The sequence below is a fragment of the Phaenicophaeus curvirostris genome, chromosome 2 (genome assembly GCF_032191515.1).
Source record: "Phaenicophaeus curvirostris isolate KB17595 chromosome 2, BPBGC_Pcur_1.0, whole genome shotgun sequence".
In the NCBI taxonomy this organism is placed as follows: Eukaryota; Metazoa; Chordata; class Aves; order Cuculiformes; family Cuculidae; genus Phaenicophaeus; species Phaenicophaeus curvirostris.
The window spans coordinates 27,792,721-27,815,090 of record NC_091393.1 but is presented as its reverse complement, the minus strand read 5'-3'; the positions used below and the strand labels follow the sequence as shown (position 1 = coordinate 27,815,090).

Sequence of the window (22,370 nt, the reverse complement as noted above, 5' to 3'; positions counted from 1 at the left end):
AACCAGTAAATCACTTAGATCCCATTTAACCGTAAAATTTGTACATGCACATACATGCCATTTGGACATGAAAGCCTGTAATTTAGGCAAGAGAATTTGCTACCTGCAATCACAAATGAGTATGTAGAGTGGTGTTTTCTCAAACAGAAGGGTGTTATTTTTCAATTTGATTCATCTAATCCTATTTTTTGTTTGCTAAATTTGGCTTTGTACTTTTTTCCCAGTAAAAATGAGTAGAATTTCTTTTGTTGACTCCTGAATGGTCAGAGAAGCACTTCACAACATTCTAGAACATATTCATAGAATCATAGAATAACCAGGTTGGAAGAGACCCACCGGATCATCGAGTCCAACCGTTCCTATCAAACACTAAACCATGTCCCTTAGCACCTCGTCTACCCATGCCTTAAACACCTCCAGGGAAGGTGACTTAACCACCTCCCTGGGCAGCCTGTTCCAGTGCCCAATGACCCTTTTATATATTTACTAATAGCAGCTGAGAAGTTACACCTGCCTGAGGTTTATCCATGCAGGGATTTTCTAGTTAAAGAAAAAAATGTGCGAAAGCACTAAAGTACTTGATAGGGATTGAGGTGGAGTTATTGTGCTGAAGTAGTTAAGTTCATTTTACAGACAACTGAAAAAAAACAGCTTGGAAAACAGTATATTTAGTATATTTGGGTGAAATCCCATCAATCTCTTGTGATGGACTTCATAGAATCACTAGGTTGGAAAAGACCTTTGAGATCATCAAGTCCAACCGTACCTAACTACCAAATTGTGTCTGTAAGCATTTCATCTACCCATCTTTTAAACACCTCCAGGGATGGGGACTCCACCACCTCCCTGGGCAACCTCTGCCAGTGCCTGAGAACCCTTTTGGTGAAGAAATTTTTCCTGATGTCCAGTGTGAACCTGCCCTGGTGCAACCTGAGGCCATTCCCTCTCATCCTGTCCCCTTTCACTTGGGCAAAGAAACCAACACCCACCTCTCCACAACCTCCTTTCAGGTAGTTGTAGAGAGCAATGAGGTCTCCCCTCAGCCTCCTCTTGTCCAGGCGAAACAACCCCAGTTCCCTCAGCTGCTCCTTGTAAGACTTCTTCTTCAGCCCCTTCACGAGCTTCATTGCTCCTCTTAGTTTGCAGTCTAGAGTAAGTTCTTTAGTGTCTGAAATGTATGATCTGCCACAGTTCCTGAGTAATCTTTCATACTTCTTTATTGAGTGAATCAGACTAACGAGCTGACCATTTTTTTCATTTCTGAACAAGTGGTTCTGTTGCTAAATGTATAATATGGCAGATTTAATCAGTAGTGATGATGCAGGTAGTAAAGTAGTATTAAACACTGCTAAGAGACCTTTTGAAATAGTAATAATAACAATTATAGTAGTAGTAATAATAATAAATAGAGCTAGTTTCATGTTTTTACAGTATCAGTGTATGCTTTCCTTCTATTAGATCAAGTGAAAAGTAAACAAAGAGTTCAATAAAACTGTAATATATTAAGTTACATCATTTCCTTATACTGCGATGGCTGTGTGCTTCAGAAAGTTCCGCTTACTTGTATTCCTCAAAATATCCCAATAAACACAGTTAATATATTATGAAAGTTGTGTATCGCAAATATTGTCTCCATATTATCATGAAATCCTCATTCTGATGGAAAAGTACTTATTCATCTCATTTTCTAGATAACAGACCCCCCCCCCCAGTCTTAAGTGTTAATTGAAATGGACAAAGTCTTGATCACAGACTGGTGCATGTCTCACCATTGTGTGTATGATTGTTAGAAGAATGGAAGAGGAATTCCAGCACTGGAGCAAATTGTCCAGAGAAGCTGTAGATGGCCATTCTTGAAGGTTTTGTGACTAAAACACAGCCCAGAGCAACCTGATCTGGATTAAGTATTGACCCTGCCTTAAGTGGGACTCAAGACCTCTAGATGTCTCTTTAAGCCTGGATGATACTGTGGGTTTCTGGTCCTTTGAAAAAGTGAGTGTGTAAAAATAAATCAGTACTAAAGGAAATGTTGGGATTAGAGAATTCCATAAAGATTAAAGGAGAATCTGTGTCTGCTTTAAAAAAAAAAAAAAAAAAGATAACAGAGTTTTCCTGTGCTCTGCAAGGAGTCACAATGATTTTAAGATTGCTCCCACAGTTTTCCTGTCTTAAAGTCCTTATTGTAGGGAGTGACACTACAACATCAAGGATGACTCTGACACATCATTTCCAGCAGGTAAAAAACTCGTGGTTAGTAGTGTGCTGAATGATGTCATAGGCACAGTAGGCAAAGAAGTATTAAGTTCTGATTTAGCCAGAGGAATACTTAATTGATGAACTTATTAAACAGAGACTTCAGAAGGAGTAAATGAACAAACACTTTTTTTTCCTACAGTTTGATGTGTGACTGAGGTAACTCTTGGCATAAGCTAAAAATATTTGGTGGACAGATGATGTTTCTAGCTAAAACATCCATTGCTGTTATTCCAGAGAGTTCACAACTACTTCAATTTTCATTGCTTTATTTTCCTTCTCTATGAATATCTTCCTTCTTGGACAAGGAGAGTAGCACCTTTCTGGTAAGACCTACTAAAAGCACAGTTCCTAGTGTCCTATTACTTTCTCCTATCTGCAAGTCCTTTTGTGCTGCCAGTTCCTGACTTCACTGCTGATGTGAATTTGATTTATATGTCGCCTCTCCAGTCACACACAGTCAAAACTGGAAAGTTTTGAAACAGTGCAACTTGACACTTACAGAAATCAAATAGTAAAGATGAAGGGAAAAAAATGCTTTCAGAGATAAGAGGCCAAGAAACTCATAAGTTCATTTGATTTCTCCACAGTTTGACTCCTTTAAATGTAGATTGTGGGATTTTCCTATTCAAGAAGCAATGAATCATAGAATCATAGAATAACCAGGTTGGAAGAGACCCAACAGATCATCAAGTCCAACCATTCCTATCAAACACTAAACCATAAAAATGTCAAACCCAAATATTATCCTTTTCTTTGCTTTTTCAATCAGGTCTTTTTGTACCTTGTAAAGGGTGAAGGATAAAAGATTGAGCAGTAAAATGGACTTTATTGGCAAGAAGTAGTTTACACTGATAATGTTTTTACACAGAGAAGGATGTCACTTTCTATATGAGAAAAGCTACAAGAATGGGTATTCTTGAAAGACATCAACTGCAAAGAAGATGCTATTTTTCTACAAGTACAAAAGTGAAAATGCCTGTGTATAGCCACCATTAATATGAAATTATACGCCTTAAGCCAACAAAATAGCAGTTCTTCCTCCAATAATATAAATTGGAAGTCTGGGAACGACATTCTTTTCAGAAAGAAAGCCTGAAACCTGCCTATTTTCTGTTGTTTGATAGTATCCATAAATGCCAACCTATAGTTGCACTTCACATGAACCCATATACTTTTTTTCTGTGCGGGTCTGTTTATGCAGATCTCTGAGTCAAGAGAATGATTTAATAAAGAAGAAAGATAGAAGTAACATCAATAGATGATAGTAACCTATGAAGGAATAGATTTGGAGAGCTGGGAAATTGGCCAGTATTGATTTCAGACAACAGAAGGGGAAATGCTTACTTTATGTCCATATAAAGTTGTGGATAAGGGTTCAGTTTTCTTCATCTTTCACTGTTAAGGGCACAAATAATTGTCTTGGAAGAGCTTTTCAGCCTTTGCACATTTTCACATTCTTTTCTGTTGCCTCGCTGTAAATGTATGAAAACGAAGATGACATGAGGTGAGAGAAAAGACTGCAGGAAAAAAGAACTTAGTTACAGTCTTTGCCCCCTGGGACAACAGTTTTCTTAGTCCCTCTGAACCTATCAAAGTTCACCTAGCAACATGTGCTCAAGAAGTGCATCACTGTTTCTTTCTAACCCTGTTTTACAGTTGTTTATCAGTTTTTAAATAACTATGTTAAATTACTATACACTGTGTTGTGATACTCAAATCAAAGACACACCTAAAAGGTTGTTTTATTTTAAGATATGGTGGGTGCTCCATCCTTAATCTGCAGCATTTAAGAGTGAGAGTAGAGAAAAAGATGCAGATGTATTTTGGTTTACATTTCAGGCTTTTTATGAAGAGCAATCCAAGTCTCGTATGTGCTGAGGTAAATGGTAAAAGTTTCGTTAACTACTTCAAAATAAGAAATTAGTCCAGAAAAATGGGAAAAACTAACCTTGACCAGTCAAACACTTATATGAAACCTCTCTGATTGACAGCTTTCTGGTCCATGCAGTAATTACACTGAAATTATGACCTTTGGAATGGGAGCTCCTTTTGAGCGTTGTCATGTAAAGCTGTAATTGGGCCATAAAATCCTTATAAAAATTTATGAAAGAAGTTTGACTGAATGCATCTAGTGGATAATTTAGGAACCCATCACAGTCACTTTGCTAAATTTATACTTTAAAACTCCTCTGAAGTGATGGCATTGCCCCATATCGGTAATACCCTTCACTAAGTGATGGCATCAGGATCATCTCCGGAAGATCCTTTTTAGATTAATCTTTGCTATCCATTTGCTCCTAGTGACTAGAACGTACAGGATCATAGAACCATAGAACCACTAGGTTGGAAAAGACCTTTGAGATCACAGCGTCCAACCGTGCCTTTCCAGTATTAGATCATATCCCTGAGCACTTCATCTACCTGTCATTTGAACACCTCCAGGGATGGGGACTCCACCACCTTCCTGGGCAGCTGTTCCAGTGGTTGAGAACCCTTTCAGTGAAGAAATTTTTCCTAAAATCTAGTCTGAAATGGATGACAGAGACTACACACAGTGATGGGTAACCTTTGATATCCACCATAAAAAAATCACAAAAGTAACTGTCTTTTAAATGGTGGCAGCCCAAAGACATCTCAGAAACTCAATGACGTCTTTGGTTGAATATGTAAAACTGAGGCACTCAGAGTCACAGGCCACATATAATAACAACAAACTTTTAGAATTAAATCTCTTGGGCCTCAGTAGTCCTCCAAGCAACTTAAAGCAACACATTCATAGTTTTGTCCGTTTTCTTCTTTCACCCTGAGTCCATCTTCTTTGTGAACTTCAAAAATCTTTTAGGCTTTTGTTTGGTTGGACTTGATGATGTCAGAGGTCTTTTCCAACCTGGTGATTCTATGATTCTAAACTTGGAGGAACAATTAAGAGTAAGAGTTCATCCTTTTTTTGTTTGTTTTATGCGTTTTTAAGTGACTTGATGTGTGAATTTAAAAGAAAAGGTTTTCCTTTATTCAGGTGCAAGGTACATGATAAAACTCAAGTTTAGAAATGACAATAGTTCACTCATTCACTCAGAAAAGGTGCTGTTTTGCAGTTCCTCTGTGTTCAGTATGATTCCTCGCTGCCTGCCAAGTGGATGGTGGTGCAGTCCTAACTATAGGAATTCACTGCTGCAAAAACTATAAACAACGCTTTGACAAAAATTATTTTTAGAAGTGCAACTGTCCTTCTCAATGTAAACATTTTTTTCCTGCTTTAGTGCAATTTTAATGTGGGCAAGCAGTATTTAATTTGATCTTTTTGTAGGTGGTATCCTCAAATTACAGAGAAAAGATTTCCCTCTCCCTTCCCACCCCAAGTATGCCTGGTTATTTCTAAGTTTAAATATACGTTGATTCACATGAAAGTTACTACTTTTTTTTTTTTTTAAATGAGGTTAGGTTTGTTTGTTTTATTGTTCTTCCACTGCACTGTGTTGCCAGAGAAGTACTTCTGTTTCATAGAATCCCTAGGTTGGAAAAGATCTTTAAAATCATCAAACCCAGCTGTATCTCTCCGCTACTAAATCATATCCCTGAGCACCTCATCTACTGGTCTTTTAAACTCCTCCAGGGATGGGGATTCTGCCACCTCCCTGGGCAGCCTCTACCAGGGCCTGAGAACCCTTTCAGAGGAGGAATTTTTCCCAATGTCCAACTTTCAAACAGTTGTAATTTGGTTTTACCAGGGAATCTTTAGATAATGTTATTTGAAGGAATGTCTTGTATGTTGGATGTCAGAAATAACTGGTATTGTATTGGTAGAGTTCAGAAAGTAGTGATTAGGGTCTTGCACCTCTTCTGTCAATCTAGCAAGTTTCTTAGGCACATGCTTAACTGTAAATACATGAAGAATTCCCTAAATTACATGGAATATAAATAGATTTATAAATGAACTTGAAAAAAAGCAGTTGTCTCATATAATTCCCTTAACACATGCACAAAGCAGAAGTCTATTGCTTCTGAAGAAAATGCTGCTCTTGTTTGTTGAGGATAAAGAGGGACAAAATTGGATCTCTGAAATGAGGTGAGACTTCTGTAGAGAAAGGAAAGGCATATGACAGTAAATATTTGAGAACATTAGTTACTCTATTACATTAATTTTTTTTATGTTGCTCCTTTATTTTCTTACTATCCTCTAATCTTAGTCTTTCCAAACAAGAATATTTTCTGAAATCACAGCAAGTCAGTGTACAGATGTATTCTACCCTGCTCTTTGTAAGACCTTCAGTTCATTTGAAGAAAAAAAATGTAGGCTCCTAAATAACTTGGCTACATCTGAAAATGTTAGTATGCTTCCTTAAAGATTTTACTTTAGGAAAAGTTAACTTCTTCCTGTAGTTAATCTGCATCGTTGTGAATATTGTTTGATTTGAAAGGACATTTGGAGACCGGTTCCACATAAGAATCTCTCACTATTATCCATTTTATTTTTCACTTTATTCTTGGAAAGTATTTGATTCCACCATTAGGTGTCTGGATGTCTGAGTATATGAAGCATATGATATATTTTTTTTTTTCATAGAACAGATGCCACCTATGTCTTTTTGCTGAAGTGTTTTCTTTCTGCCCGTACTAAACCAAGGATTTTAGATACCATGGTCTTACGACACCAATAAAACATCAAATCATGTCATTAAACTTCTGATAAGCCAATGATACAAGTTCCATTTATCTTTATCTTTAGACACATCATCACATAACTACCGATGCTACCCCTAACAATTGTTTAAAGATTTCAGGTTCTCACTTTTGTATTTCAGACCAACTTTTCTGATATGGAAACCCAAGCATTGATTTTAGGAATATATAGGAATGGCATTTTTCAGTAATCATTCAATTTGTGTGCATTTCATAATGCTTTCACCATATTGTATTAAATATGCAGTCCATGATATGTGATTATTCTCTGTATTAAGATTCACTCAGTAGAATGCAGGTTTGAAGGCTTTTTCTTTACTTTTTTTAGCAATGAAGAGCTAATGTAGTGTTCTGCTGCTTATTTTTCAATAAGAAAGTGGTTTTTGTAGGCGTACTTGTGCTACAGTAATAGATCTTACAATTTAGAACCCTATACTAATCTACAAAGATGAAGAGACCTCTTCCTAAATGGAAGGGCTGGACTTTCCAAATTCCTTGGAAGTTAGGAGTTATAAAAATACAAATAATAAAAATAAAAAAGAAATGAGGAAGAGTGATGCTAAGATAGCTTTTATAGGAGTTTTCTACACTATTCTTGTATCTAGATTATTTCAATGGAAATTAGTCATTCAGTTCTTTGTCTTTCAATGGAAATGGACAAAAAAAAGTTGAAAACTAATCAGGTATCTAAAGATGCACATAGAAACAGATACAGTAGAATTTCCTAGCCTCCATTGGCATAACCTAAATATGTTTGAAATATATGGCCTGGAAGCCTGAGTACTTTTTTTCCCCTTAAAAACAAAAATCTCCATGAATTTTTAATATTTTTATTTTTTAAAATATACTGGGTATTTTTTCAGTGTATATTATCTTTCTGTTATTTTCTAACTTTTAATGATTTGATTTTTGTATGTATTATATATAATATCTATGTATTAAAATAAATCCAGCTTATAACCAATGAAAGTAAGTGATGAAATAGAGGTGTGGCTGTTGTCATCTCTGTTCATCTTCTTTGTATTAATGTTTACTTTCTCATGCCATTGATTTCAAATTATTTAATATCCTGCTCAAGCACAGACCATTGACATTTTCAGGATGTGGCATGTTACACGAGGGAAAAATGTATTTGTGTTATATACCTGCTGGATGCAGCAATGGGTAAAGAGCGAGCTATGGTGCCTGTCATTTTAGGTAAAATGCATCAAATTGATGGTAAAATGTTCATTGACCTAAATGGTTTCCTACCTGCCATACATAGAATCATAGAATTGCTTGGTTGAAAACGACCTTTGAGATCATCGAGTCCAACTGTACCTGTCCACTACTAAACCGTTTCATTAGATATCAAAAACGTTACAGTTAGACTAGATGATCTGAAAGGACTTTTCCAACCATACAGCTCAATGATTCTATGATTCTATGACCGATGAGCTGAGCAAATATTTCTCCAGTCACACGAGACATGGAGAAAATGGGTTTGATTACCCAAAAGACAAGACTACATTTACTAGTTATAGTAACAATAATACTGCATCAACAGTTTGTTCCAAACTCAGGCTTTGTTGTAATGGTTCTTTCGTTATTTGTCATGGAATCATAGAATGGTTTGGGTTGGAAGGGATCTTAAAGCCCCTCCAGATCCAACCCCCCTGCCATGGGCAGGGACACCTCCCACTGGATCAGGCTGCCCAAAGCCCCATCCAACCTGGCCTTGAACACCTCCAGGGATGGGGCTTAAAAGTCATTCTTCAAAGTCTTACATAGAAAATGGTAAAAGAGGGGATGTTTTTCTTTTTGTTATAATGTGGTACTTACTAATCATTCAATTCAATTAACATAAATAAATGCTGTTGCTTATTAGCTGTTGATCTGCTCTTCAGTATGAGGACAGCTACTGTAATGTGAATAGGTAATTGTTGGGCAAGGGGTTGTGAAGACCATGCAATTCACTTCGTGAATTTATGTTCAAGGTATGGACATGCAAGTGGATACAAGGAGGCAATGAGAACACTCACAGACATTCATTTCTGTCTGAAAAAACAGAATGCATGACCTAACGAGAGTCTTTTTTCAGTGTCTTTCATGGTTAGTACAATGATCTCAACTGAAGAAAGTGTCCTTTGATTTATCAGGCAACCCAGATTTGCTATCGAGATAGAAAATATGTTGGCAGAAGGGTTTTAGGTGTGCTGTTCACTAATTTTTCTACTATCTAAAAGTGTATTTTTAAATGTTCTTGTTTTTCCCTGCAATCACATAATTAGTCAGTCCCTGTTCCTTTCCTCATTTTTTTGCAGTTCATCAATACAAAACTGATTTGAAGCTGAGCTGTATAATAATAAGCCTTTCAGCAGCCAGGCTTGACACTTGCCTTGTAATTAAGGCCTTGATGGTTGTGTTGATGGCAAATGAAAGAAAATGGCTTTGTTCTCAATTCCAGAGGCTTGATTGCTGGTTCTCGTTCTCACCTGAATTCGACCCATTCTGCATTGTGCACATGATTGCTGGAGTGTGAGTAATTGCAGCGCTGGCAGATGACATTTTCATGAAGCACACTCTGCACTGCTCCAGAGGGAATTTACAGAATTTATAGCTGGAGCAGCTCATCAAACATGGATTTAGGAAATGCCTATGTGAAAAGTGGGAGCCCATAACCAAATATCAGAGCTTTTCTTTTGACATTTGCTTGTACATAAAGGACTACCTCTGCAACCTGTCTTACCTTATGGTAACAGCCTGTCCCTGACTAGATTTTGTGATGAAGTACAGTTATTGAAGTTAATTAATGCAGTTTTTTGGGGGGCTTTTTTCTTGTAATTTTTTATTTGTGTGAATATGAGTATCGGGAAAGGAGACAGAAAATTGTTTTCTCATTTTCATTCATATTTTTACATTTCCCTAATCTTTCAGCTATTTAAAAATCATTAGCTGTTTGATGATACTTATTGATGAAAAGATATGTTTGGTTTTTATTCAAATCCTTTTACTTTACCAACCATTTTGCATTGCAGCATATTTTGTTTATATTAAATGAATGTGAATGTACATTTAAAGTAGTCACAAAGGCTTCCAAAATGGAAGTATACTTAAGAAATTATAAAGCAGACCTTAAGATAGAAAACATTAATGGCTTTTATATTGACAAATTCAGTAATTTCAGTGAAGGATGTTGTAAATAAGAAGTTCATACTGAAATTTTGCATTATAGATAACACATGCCATGATATGCATAACCTTCCATTCTCTCAGCCTTAGTTCTTCTGCTTTTTCCTTTCCAACTCACATGCTTTGTGGGTGTCTTGCATTCACAATGTTAGCGTCTGAGCCCCTGGTGCTTCTCTTCACTCTCAGCACAAGAGCGTTTGGCTGACTACTTGTAGATTGTTGCTGTGGTTGCATCTTTCCCAGCACCTGAAGCAACAGAAACAGCTGTGGAATCTTGCTGACCCTTTTTTCAATCACAACTGTTTAGACTGTCACCGAATTTGCACATGAATCATAGAATTCCTAGGTTGGAAAAGACCTTTGAGATCATCAAGCCCAACCGTACCTGTCCACTGCTAAATCATATCCCTAAGCACCTCATCTACCTGCCTTGTAAATGCCTCCAGGGACTGGGACTCAATCACCTCCCTTTGCAGCCTGTTCCAGTGCTTAATAACCCTTTCCAATGAAGATACACAGTTGCTGCGACTCAGACATAATTTTACGTTGCTGTTTGTCTAGTAAACCACAAGATTTACATCTAGCTTTTAATATTTCTTGAAGCCACTTAATTGTGGCATGTAGGGAACTATTCCTCCTTGTATTTGATATTCCTGAAAGTCTTGAGCAATTGAATGATTAAAGGTTGTGTTTCTTTTTTTTTTTTTTAATTAGACTTATTGATTAACCCCTAGGAAAAGTTAGGTGAGAAGTCCTTTGAGTGTCTGCAATAAATACTTGATTCAGAGTCATGCTGATTATTTAAAATACACAGAAAAATGCTGAGGTCTAAGCTGTTGATGTAAGGCTGCCTGTTGTTTTAGGGCCTAACTTACCCTCATTTTAGTAATAGATCTTGATATCAATACTGATAAATGGCAACAAGAGGAGAATCAATCTAAGCTGCTGACAGTTGTTTTAATTTGCTACAGTAATAGATCTTACAATTTAGAACCCTATACTAATCTACAAAGATGAAGAGACCTCTTCCTAAATGGAAGGGCTGGACTTTCCAAATTCCTTGGAAGTTAGGAGTTATAAAAATACAAATAATAAAAATAAAAAAGAAATGAGGAAGAGTGATGCTAAGATAGCTTTTATAGGAGTTTTCTACACTATTCTTGTATCTAGATTATTTCAATGGAAATTAGTCATTCAGTTCTTTGTCTTTCAATGGAAATGGACAAAAAAAAGTTGAAAACTAATCAGGTATCTAAAGATGCACATAGAAACAGATACAGTAGAATTTCCTAGCCTCCATTGGCATAACCTAAATATGTTTGAAATATATGGCCTGGAAGCCTGAGTACTTTTTTTCCCCTTAAAAACAAAAATCTCCATGAATTTTTAATATTTTTATTTTTTAAAATATACTGGGTATTTTTTCAGTGTATATTATCTTTCTGTTATTTTCTAACTTTTAATGATTTGATTTTTGTATGTATTATATATAATATCTATGTATTAAAATAAATCCAGCTTATAACCAATGAAAGTAAGTGATGAAATAGAGGTGTGGCTGTTGTCATCTCTGTTCATCTTCTTTGTATTAATGTTTACTTTCTCATGCCATTGATTTCAAATTATTTAATATCCTGCTCAAGCACAGACCATTGACATTTTCAGGATGTGGCATGTTACACGAGGGAAAAATGTATTTGTGTTATATACCTGCTGGATGCAGCAATGGGTAAAGAGCGAGCTATGGTGCCTGTCATTTTAGGTAAAATGCATCAAATTGATGGTAAAATGTTCATTGACCTAAATGGTTTCCTACCTGCCATACATAGAATCATAGAATTGCTTGGTTGAAAACGACCTTTGAGATCATCGAGTCCAACCGTACCTGTCCACTGCTAAATCATATCCCTAAGCACCTCATCTACCTGCCTTGTAAATGCCTCCAGGGACTGGGACTCAATCACCTCCCTTTGCAGCCTGTTCCAGTGCTTAATAACCCTTTCCAATGAAGATACACAGTTGCTGCGACTCAGACATAATTTTACGTTGCTGTTTGTCTAGTAAACCACAAGATTTACATCTAGCTTTTAATATTTCTTGAAGCCACTTAATTGTGGCATGTAGGGAACTATTCCTCCTTGTATTTGATATTCCTGAAAGTCTTGAGCAATTGAATGATTAAAGGTTGTGTTTCTTTTTTTTTTTTTTAATTAGACTTATTGATTAACCCCTAGGAAAAGTTAGGTGAGAAGTCCTTTGAGTGTCTGCAATAAATACTTGATTCAGAGTCATGCTGATTATTTAAAATACACAGAAAAATGCTGAGGTCTAAGCTGTTGATGTAAGGCTGCCTGTTGTTTTAGGGCCTAACTTACCCTCATTTTAGTAATAGATCTTGATATCAATACTGATAAATGGCAACAAGAGGAGAATCAATCTAAGCTGCTGACAGTTGTTTTAATTTGCACTGTAGTCCTCAGGTAATTGGGTAGGACAAGGGTGGACTTTCAAAATGTCTTGTCTGAGTTTATGGATGTTGTGCTGCTGCTATTTACATAAACTAGGATTTTTATTTTGTTGTTGTTGACTTGAATGGGAACAAGATAGAGACTGTTGTAAATCTTGGTTTTATTCCTTCATGGTAGATCTCCTAATACACTTCCGATACCAGTCTTGAATCCTGCTCTCAACGTTAAGTGCTCCTTGGGGACTCCCATAACATATTCCAGTCCAGATCATCGAAACTTAGGCTGTTAAAAACTTCTGAGAATTTGGGGCTCAGAGATTCACTTGTTGCCTCTTGAAGCTGTGAAAATAATCACACTCAGGGGCTCAGGCTCAAGAATTTGAGACAAGAGTTTGTAGTTCTTCATTACATCTCTTGCTATTACTGCTGGAAGGCTGAGGTGCAGCCAGATACCTTTGCACTTGGTGATATCCCTCTTGCAGAAAAGTTAGAGACCCCTGTGCATTAAGGCAGCCTTTTGAGGTGAATTCTAGCTCTCAGGGTGTTCTTCTTGCAACAGTCCCTCTCTTACACTGAGATTTGAGTGGCAGCTTAGCCCTAGGAGGGGAACCTGCATTATCTTTCACAGTCCCTGTAGCAAAATAACCCATATCTGTCCAGCACTTGTAGCAGAAAAAGTGCAGTTAGACGTCCTCAATGTCCTTAGTGAGGGTCTTCGACATGCAAAATTATTTCTTTCCTGGGATTGAAACCTGGATCAAAGCAGAACATGCTGAGAAAACCCTGAAAAACTTTTAACTATTTTGCAAATCTTTCACAAAAGAGTAAACTATGAGGGGAGGGATGAAAGCAACAGCCGCAAAAGAACGCTGAATAGTGGCAGTGAACAGAAGCTTTTGAAATTTGCTGAGGTGAAGAGAAGAAGCTGCCTGATACCATTACCTTAATTATGGTGATGGTCTGAGACATACTGGGCACAATGATCAAATATTACATTATGTAGACCATTTTTGATAGTATTAGCATCTAACACAGCAGCTATAATTTTGAGAATCACTTTAATGCTTTATTGTAAAAGTTAAAATATTGCAAGTCATGAAAAATGTTCTACTGGCATCCTAATGACCTTCTTGCCACTACCTCTGATGCTCATTTGAGAGCTTCAGTTCAGTTTAATAATCCTTCTCTTAGCCTGCTGGTAACCTTCACCTTTTATATACACATCTCATTAACTTTCTCAACAAGAATGTTAATAAGATTTGCTTTGGTTTTCTCTGACACCCATTCATGGTCTCTTGCCTGCCGTGGCAGGGGGGATGGAACTAGAAGATCTTTAAAGTCCCTTCCAACTCAAACCATTGTATAATTCTATGATTCTATGATCTTTGCCTCAAACTTCACCCCTTTGCCTCAGTCACCCAACACTCAGACACCTTGTTCCTTTCCCTCATCACTCTCTCTTGCTTATCTCCTTACTTTGGTCTGTGTCTTTTTCTTGACAATGCAAACATGTGGTATTCAATATCTTCTCACTCTTGGCTCTTAATTTCTGTGCTTTCTATTCCTTGATACCCTTCACATCCAGGGGAAAGAGGATGCTCATCTTGTCCTATATTTTCAGATTCGTCACTAAATGACTTTCTGCACGTGGCAGGGGGCTGACTGTGTACCACCTATGGCTCAGGCTATTGCTTGAGGCCATTGACTCTTTAGAATCATAGGATCATAGAATCACCAGGTTGGAAGAGACCCACCGGAAAGTCCAACCATTCCTATCAAACACTAAACCATGTCCCTCAGCACCTCGTCCACCCGTGCCTTAAACCCCTCCAGGGAAGGTGACTCAACCCCCTCCCTGGGCAGCCTGTTCCAGTGCCCAATGACCCTTTCTGTGAAGAATTTTTTCCTAATGCCCAGCCTAAACCTCCCCTGGTGGAGCTTGAGGCCATAAGGCTTTCTTCCTCTCTTTTCTTTTATGTCTTCAACAATTCTACTGTAAAGGGAAGAATATCTAACCTGACTCTGCTTCCTCTATGCCTGTTGTAAAAGACCATTACATTCACTGGTACAACACAGAAGGTTATGTTATCTCCTCCTACATTATTATGATTTTCCTGCCAATGCAGTTGGTCATCAACACTTACTTGTTTCTGCTGAGAAACTCAAAGTTCTTGGCCACTACGATGAGCGTATGTGAGGAGGGAAGTGATGACAGGACAGGTTTCCTCCTTTCATTTACAAATGGGAATGTTGCTGATTATTTTCTTCTTACACCTTCTTGTGGGCCAGCGCCTCTGTTTGTTATGGCTTTTTTACAAATCTTTTTGAATCTAAACAGAACTTGAGCTTGTCTTACTTTTGTATTTGTTAATCCTTGAGTTATTTATTCAACACCTGTTCTGCCTACTAGTCAAGCAGTTTTACTTTCTCTTTTCATACAAATTAAGCAGCACAGGGGTAGGGTAATGAGAAAATAAAAAGAAATATTAAAACACCATTCCTCCACCCCTACTTTCTTCCCAGGCTTAACTTTACGCCTGAATTCTCTACCTCCTCTCCTGCAAGTAGCACAGGGGAACAGGGAATTGGAGTTCCAGTCAGTTCCTCACACGTTGTCTCTGCCACTCCTTCCTCCTCATGGGGAAGACTCCTCACACTCTTCCCATTTCAGCATGCAGGGTTCTCCACAAACTTCTCCAGCAGGAGTCCTTCCCAAAGGCTATGGTTCTTCATGAACTACTCCAGAGGGAATCCTTGGCCACAGGTCGCAGTCCTTCAGGAACAGACTGATCCAGCATGTGTCCTCCCCAGGGTCAGAAGTCCTTCCAGAGAACCTGTTCTAGGGGGACTCCTCTTCCATGGGTCCAAGGTCCTGCCAGGAGCCTGCTTTAGTGCAGGCTTCCAACACCATAGGTCTCCTCCAGACACCTATGTACCCCCATGGGCTGCAGATGGATATTTGCTCCATTGTGGACCTCCATGGGCCGCAGGGGTCAGCCTGCCTCACCATGGTCTTCCCCATGGTCTTCCTCCTATCACTCCATGCCTTTGTAAAGAAGTCCCTCCCTAGCTTTCTTGTAGCCCCCTTCGGGCTCTGGAAGGTCACTATAAGTACTCCCCAGAGTCTAGTCTTCTTCAGGATGAACAAACCCAGTTGTCTCAGCCTGTCCTTGTATAGGAGGTGCTCCAGCCCTTGGATCATCTTTATGGCCTTTTCTGATCCCATTCCAACAGTTCCATCTTCTTATATTGGGGATTCGAGAACTGAATACAGGACTCCAGGTAGGGTCTAATGAGAACAGAGTAAAGACACAGAATCACCTCTCTTGACGTGCTGGCCATGCTCAGAAAACATTTACAAAGAAATCTCATCAGTAGGACCATGTGCGTTTTTCTCAAATATTTTTCTACCACAGGTGTTCATGCAGACAAATATCATCCTTAGGCGACCTTCTCTGTTTACACTTATCCATGGTTAATTTGGAGTGTGTGAATGATCATGTATTGTTTCAGTTTTTTTATTTGGCTGCCTTTGAAAAGCCAAAATAATTGAAGGGCAATTAATAGCCAGTAGAGAATATTAGTTTCCATTTCAGAATCCATCTTCCTCTAACTATAATTGTAATTATACACCAGTTTGTAAACATTATTTACACTGTTCTTTTTTGGTCAAGTGTCACTAAAAGATCAATTATTTGTATTCCAAGCAAATCTTTGTGAATACCGTTCAAATCAACAGTTTCGATCACAGCACTACTTTCTGAGGTGTAAATCATTGCAACTGAGTATAAATAATGGTAATTTGAGGCCCGGAGCAGTATTGTAACATTAATTTGTGTAATGTACTATAAACATCTGGAAAAGAATATTACTCATATATTTGCTACTTTGCAATATGACTTACCACAACACAAATTCAGTGTTTTCATTTTCACATTCATTTTTTTAAGTCATTGTTGCACGAACATAGGCTTTCTTTTGTGTTTAATTCAGTTACACATAGTTTATGTGTTGATTCTGAGAATCTTAATTTTAAATGTCTTCATAAGGCAAATAAGGGAAGTCCTATGAGGAGTGGGTGAAGTCACTTGGTCTGTTGAGCCTGGAGAAGAGGAGACTGAGCGGGGACCTCAGAGCAGTTCACTGCTTCCTCACAAGGGGAAGAAGAGGAACAGGGTCATTGAGCACTGGCAGAGGCTTCCCAGGGAGGGGGTTGAGTCACCTTCCCTGGAGGGGTTTAAGGGACGGGTGAACGAGGTGCTGAGGTACATGGGTTTGTGATTGATGGGGATGGTTGGACTTGGTGATCCTGGAGGTCTTTTCCAACCTAGTGGTTCTGTGATTCTGTGAAGACTGGAACTACCTAATGCCTACAGGTGAAAGTGTCAAGCAGTTGCTGACTTCTCTCTGGGCTAAGGGCCAATTTTACCGTCTGTTTTTATAAGTTAAGGTTTTTATTCAGGTCCAGGAAACATGCTATATTTGCCCATCAGATCTATTTTCTGTGCTTGATGGTAACTTAAAAGGTCCTATGATCTACCTGAGCCATGTTTAACACTAATTAACAGCCGTCTTTAAAGCATAACGAGCAAAGTTGCAAATACATTCAAGAGAGACAGATAGGTAGTTACTGACCTGCATCTTTTATCCACCTGTCTACTTGAAAATGGGAAAGGAGGAAGGGCACACAGAGGCCTTGCTACTACTGTTTCATGCGCAAAAGAAAGCTTGATTAAACAGTGGTGGGGTTTTTTTTTCATACATTACTCTGCTGAGATCTGCTTTACTGTTCTCAGAACAGAAAAGAGATGGGAGATCCTCTTTCATCATCCTGCACGGTCACCCCAACAGCTGTCACTCGGAAACTGAAAGTTCTTATGACCCTTGACCAAAACAAATAGATATATTCCAATTGACTTATCTTTAAAATAGCAATTTATGTCACAGAATGACCTGGGATGTAAGGGACCCACAAGGATCTTCGAGTCCAACTCCTGTCCCTGCACAAGATTGCCCCAACAATCACACTGTGGGACTGAGTGCATTGTCCAAATGCTCTGAAATAGTGAGACTTGGCGCCGTGACTGCTTCCCTGGGAGCTGTTCCAGTGCTCCACCACCCTTTGGGTGAAGAACCTTTTCCTAATGTCCAACTTAAACCTCTCACGGAATCATGGAATCATAGAATCATAGAATCACCAAGTTGGAAAAGACCTCTTGGATCATCGAGTCCAACCATTCCTATCTGCCACTAACCTATGTCCCTGAGCACCTTGTCTACCCATCTTGGATCTTGGTGCACGGTAGGCTGTGTGAGAAGCTCTGCCCAAAGTCTAGCCTTGTAGGCACATCAGTGACCCCTGTTGCTTTGTCACATTTGCTTATATTAAAATTCTTCTCCAATAGTTATCGGCGTGGAAGAGTAAAACTAAATCTATTAATAACTCCTGCTGTGTATCACAGAATCACAGAATGGTAGAGGCTGGAAGGGACTTCTGGAGATCACTTAGTCCAACCCACCTGCTACAGTTGGGTCACCAAGAGCCAGTTCCACAGGAATATATCCAGGCGGATTTTTAGTATCTCCAGTGAAGGAGATTCCACAGCTCCTTGTACAGCCTGTTCCAGCTCTCTGTGATCCTCAAAGAAGTTTTTCCTCATACTCAGGTGGAACTTCCTGTGTTCTGATTTGTGCCCGTTGCCCTCTGTCCTGTCTCTGAGAACCACTGAAATGAGTTTGGCACCATCCTCTTCAGACCCGTCCTTTAGTTATAAGCAGTGATGAGGTCCCCTCTCAGTCTTCTCTTTTCCAGGCTAAACAGACTCATCCTCTCCTCATAAGAGAGATGCTCTATTTCCCTAATCATCTTTGTGTCCCTCTGCTGGACTCCCCTCAGTAGTTCCTTGTCTTTGTGGAACTGAGAAGCCAAGGATGACCTTGCTTACTTTAGGAATAATTATGAGCTATGACCTTTCTGCATCCCAGTGTCCCATATTATCACTTCTAGAGAGAAATGAAACACATGCCGTTAACTTTCAGAAAATGAAGTTAGTTAGATGAGACTTAGCTAAAGTCAGAAAACTGATTCTACTTTAGCTCAAGCCACAGCAGTTGGTACAAGGTCCAGCAGCTCACCTCTTCGCATTGGCTTCTTCCACCACGCGTCAAAATTATCATCAGTGCTCTGCAGTGTTCATAGTCTGCAATGTATAGTTGTAGTTCATCGTCTGCAGTGATAGCGTATAGATCTGCGAACTGTAGGCTAATGATATTTGTTTCACACTTCCATTTGTCTAGTTATCTGTATTTCTTAAGATACCATCGCTACCTCTGGTTTGCTTCAGAAAATAGCAGGAAAGGTCCAGAAAGGCAAATTGGTTCTCTGCCCTCCACTTAGTTTAATCATTGGCAAGCTGCTTTGATTACCTGCCTGATTTTCTTCTGCTCTGGCTCTCTGGCTAACACTGTATTGAGAAGATGAATCTGAACACAAAAAGGTATTAGTTGATTTTTTAAATGCCTCCACACCAACAGGTTTTAATGTAATAGCCTTTTTCCTAAGATAATTTGCTTTGTAGTAGGGTTAAGGATGCAGAGAAAAGACAACATTCTGACTCATCTAGTCCTGTTGGGGTGACATCCAACCTGGCCTTGAACCCCTCCAGGGATGGGGCAGCCACAGCTTCCCTGGGGAACTTGTGCCAGGGCCTCCCTACTCTCATTGTGAGGAAATTCCTCTTTATGTCTAGTCTAAATCTGCCCCTGTCCAGTTTATCCCTATTGCTCCTCATCCTGTCATTCCAAGCCTTTGTAAACAGTCCCTTCCCAGATTTCTTGTAGCCCCTTCAGGTACTGGAAGGTCACTATAAGCTATATGAGCATTTGATGGTTTTATTGTTTCCTTTCTTGTGTATATAATTATTTCTTATCTGCAGCTCAGTTTATTATTGACATTACACTGCGTGTTATGGCCATTTTCTCCTTAAAAATAAATCCATCTGTCCCTACATAGGCGAAGTTTATTTCTAAGATCAAAGAGAAAAGACACATTAAGATCACTATGAAGGTGCTATATGTTTCTTTTTAAGTAGTAAATTATTGGAATTCATGGTTTATGAGTTTCCCAAGATTCATTTACTCCTCTCAGAATGCCATCATAGAATAGAGAAAAAAACCTAGAAATCAAGATTTTGACTCCTGTGAAGATTTGTGTAGTTGTAATTTAACCAGTTGAATTATGCATAGAAGAAAATTATACTGAAATCTGATCCTTAAATTATGAAATAATTTTGTGAATGAAATGATGATTCTTTTGTAAAAAGACTGTTTTCCCGTGTAGGTTTTCAGATATTTTCAGTTAGATTCACATATTTTTTTAAGACTAAAAGGTCCTCTTTTTGTTTTGACAAAATTGTTAGAAAGTAATAATAATAGAATACTGCTTAGTGCATTTGTATGTGAAACATTTGTTTAATAGAAAATAACTTTTAATCTTATTTTTGTTCCTGTTTTTAATCTCATAGACTGTTTCCTTGCCTGAAAAGTAGCAAATAAGAAATTGAGCACAGTGTCTTTTAGAGGATTTATGGTAATGCTGCTGAATTTAGCTGAGCATAAACAGCATGGTGAGCCCCTCGGGGTCTCTTCATTTTCCTGACACACTCCAGTGCTGCCCCATTAACACTTCGTCCCTTATTGCCATCTATTCAGTTTAATGAGTATCTTTGAATTTGAAGTTCTACACAAGAAACAATAGCTAAAGTAACTGATCACCTACTGAAGCTTTTGGTAGAGTGTCTTATGCCCTTTTTATTTATTAATAATTTTTTTAAAATAAAAGGTGCATTGCCATTCTTCAGCACTGTGATTACATCATGACATTTTCTTTAATTATGGTAGACACTAATCACAAGCATTGAGTAATGACTACAAATATGATGCTGTATATGTCTGTGTAGAAGGTAAGGACATGTTGAATAGCTGCTAGAGGAAGCATTTTCTTCCTTTCAAATTAATCCTATTAATACTCTTTAATGTGAAGAAGGAGACTTTGTGTCTCCTTCTGTATTGCTGGAGACTGTGCTATCAAAGCAGAATATTGTATTCGAAGAAATCATAAGACAGAAGGACTAGGTGCTGTTTTCAGAGTCCTGTATGAATCCAACTAACTGCTGTAAAGGGTCAGCATGTGGCTCATTAGGTTGGATTCCTAAAACTGAATTTATCGCATTATTCTGAATATTTCCATAAAACATCTTAAACTATTAAAACATGAACTGTGTCATCAGACAAGGACTCAACCTGAACTAAAGCCTGAATAATGTTGTTCTGGGATGCATGATAGGATTTAAGAATAATTCTAGTATTGCATCGATTATTAACTGATCAGCAAAAAACAAGATTGCTCTAAGTTACCTCCAATATTTAACAGATACGGAAATCTTTGCAGGGCTAAATAAAAAGTCTCAATAGTTGAATAAATGTCTATTCTTGAAAAAGGAGGAAATCAGTTGGATATAAGAATATGTTTTTCGTATTAAATGCATTTATTGAAAGACAGTTTCTAAAAGCTAAAATAACACGCGAGTTATTTTCTCTGTTCCTCACAAGCTTGACATCCTTCAGTAAAGTTCTTGATTTTTTTTTTGTTTTTTTTATGTTTTTTCTCTTTTAGAAAATGAATCTGGAAGAAAATTGGTGAATCCAATCCAGTGGACCTACAAGCACTCTGACAGGCTCAGAGAGCAGAGTCTGGACCAAAGAGCAATTACTCCACCAAACGATTTCAGGTACAATTGACCTAAATATAACACTCTCTTGAGATTATTGACAAGAGTTCATTTCCTGTCGTGCTTTTCCCATTTGCTACTCCTGGTAACCACTGTGATCTTATCTGCCTGGTGCTGCCTGGCTCCTGGGATGCAGCTAAGAGTTCTGTTGTGCATTATCTTTAAACAGACAATTCATGCTAAAAGAGTCATTTGCAGTTAAATTAGATGATGCATATATTATTCTTGCTGCTGAAATTGCAAAGAACAGGGATGAGTGCCTGAATCCTTTTGGATCTGGATGCACTGGAATTGTTCTACTGTGAAATCAGAAAGGTAGTACTAGTTAATTGTAGTTAAACAGAATATTTTATTTCATTAAACTGGAACAGAAGAATCAGCTGCCAAGGATGGATAGGTTGGAAAACTTGCTGATTGTTTCTTTGTATGTATATATCTTTGTCCATAAAGTGTGGCTTCCCCTGCTTTCATCCAACCTTCAGGCAATCACTGTAGTTATCATACACTGGCACAAAAGACCAGCGAACATATAAACTGAGTGTCTAAACATACAAAATGTGGATTGATTGAATTCAGAGGCTGCTAATTATAAAATCCATTTCAGTTTTGAAGAATGCAGTTTTCTTACGCATTGCTTGCAAACTTGTGCAAAATGCTGGATACGTTTGCATTCCATATAAGTGGAATGTAGAATGAATAGATGACATTCCCTTTGTGTTCATCATGGGAATTTTTTAATTCTTTTTTTTTATCCTATTTCTTTTACTGAACACTTATTTGGAAAACCTATGCATTGCCTAGAAATTCAGAAGGCTGACACCAAATTCCATGCTGAGCTGTACAGGAGCATTTCTTACAGACCTTTATTAACTACTGTAGCAGGACACAATTGTAGTATTACTTTCCTGCATATCTCCTATGTTTTCACAAGAGACCATCAAAGTACCTGTTCTATTTGGGGAGTGAACTCCACTAACAGTCATAGGTCCCACTCCTTAAAGGAAACC

At 38.1% G+C, this 22,370-nt stretch overlaps 1 protein-coding gene across 17 annotated transcripts in view; it reads left to right on the top strand.

Moving 5' to 3' along the window:
• Positions 1–22,370, top strand: part of MYT1L (myelin transcription factor 1 like) — a 333,318-nt gene that overhangs the window by 74,209 nt on the left and 236,739 nt on the right. For all 17 annotated transcript variants that reach the window (XM_069851546.1, XM_069851547.1, XM_069851549.1 and 14 more), the window contains exon 2: positions 21,249–21,363. The gene's annotated coding sequence lies outside the window, so the exon portion shown is untranslated. The remainder of the gene's footprint in view (positions 1–21,248; positions 21,364–22,370) is intronic.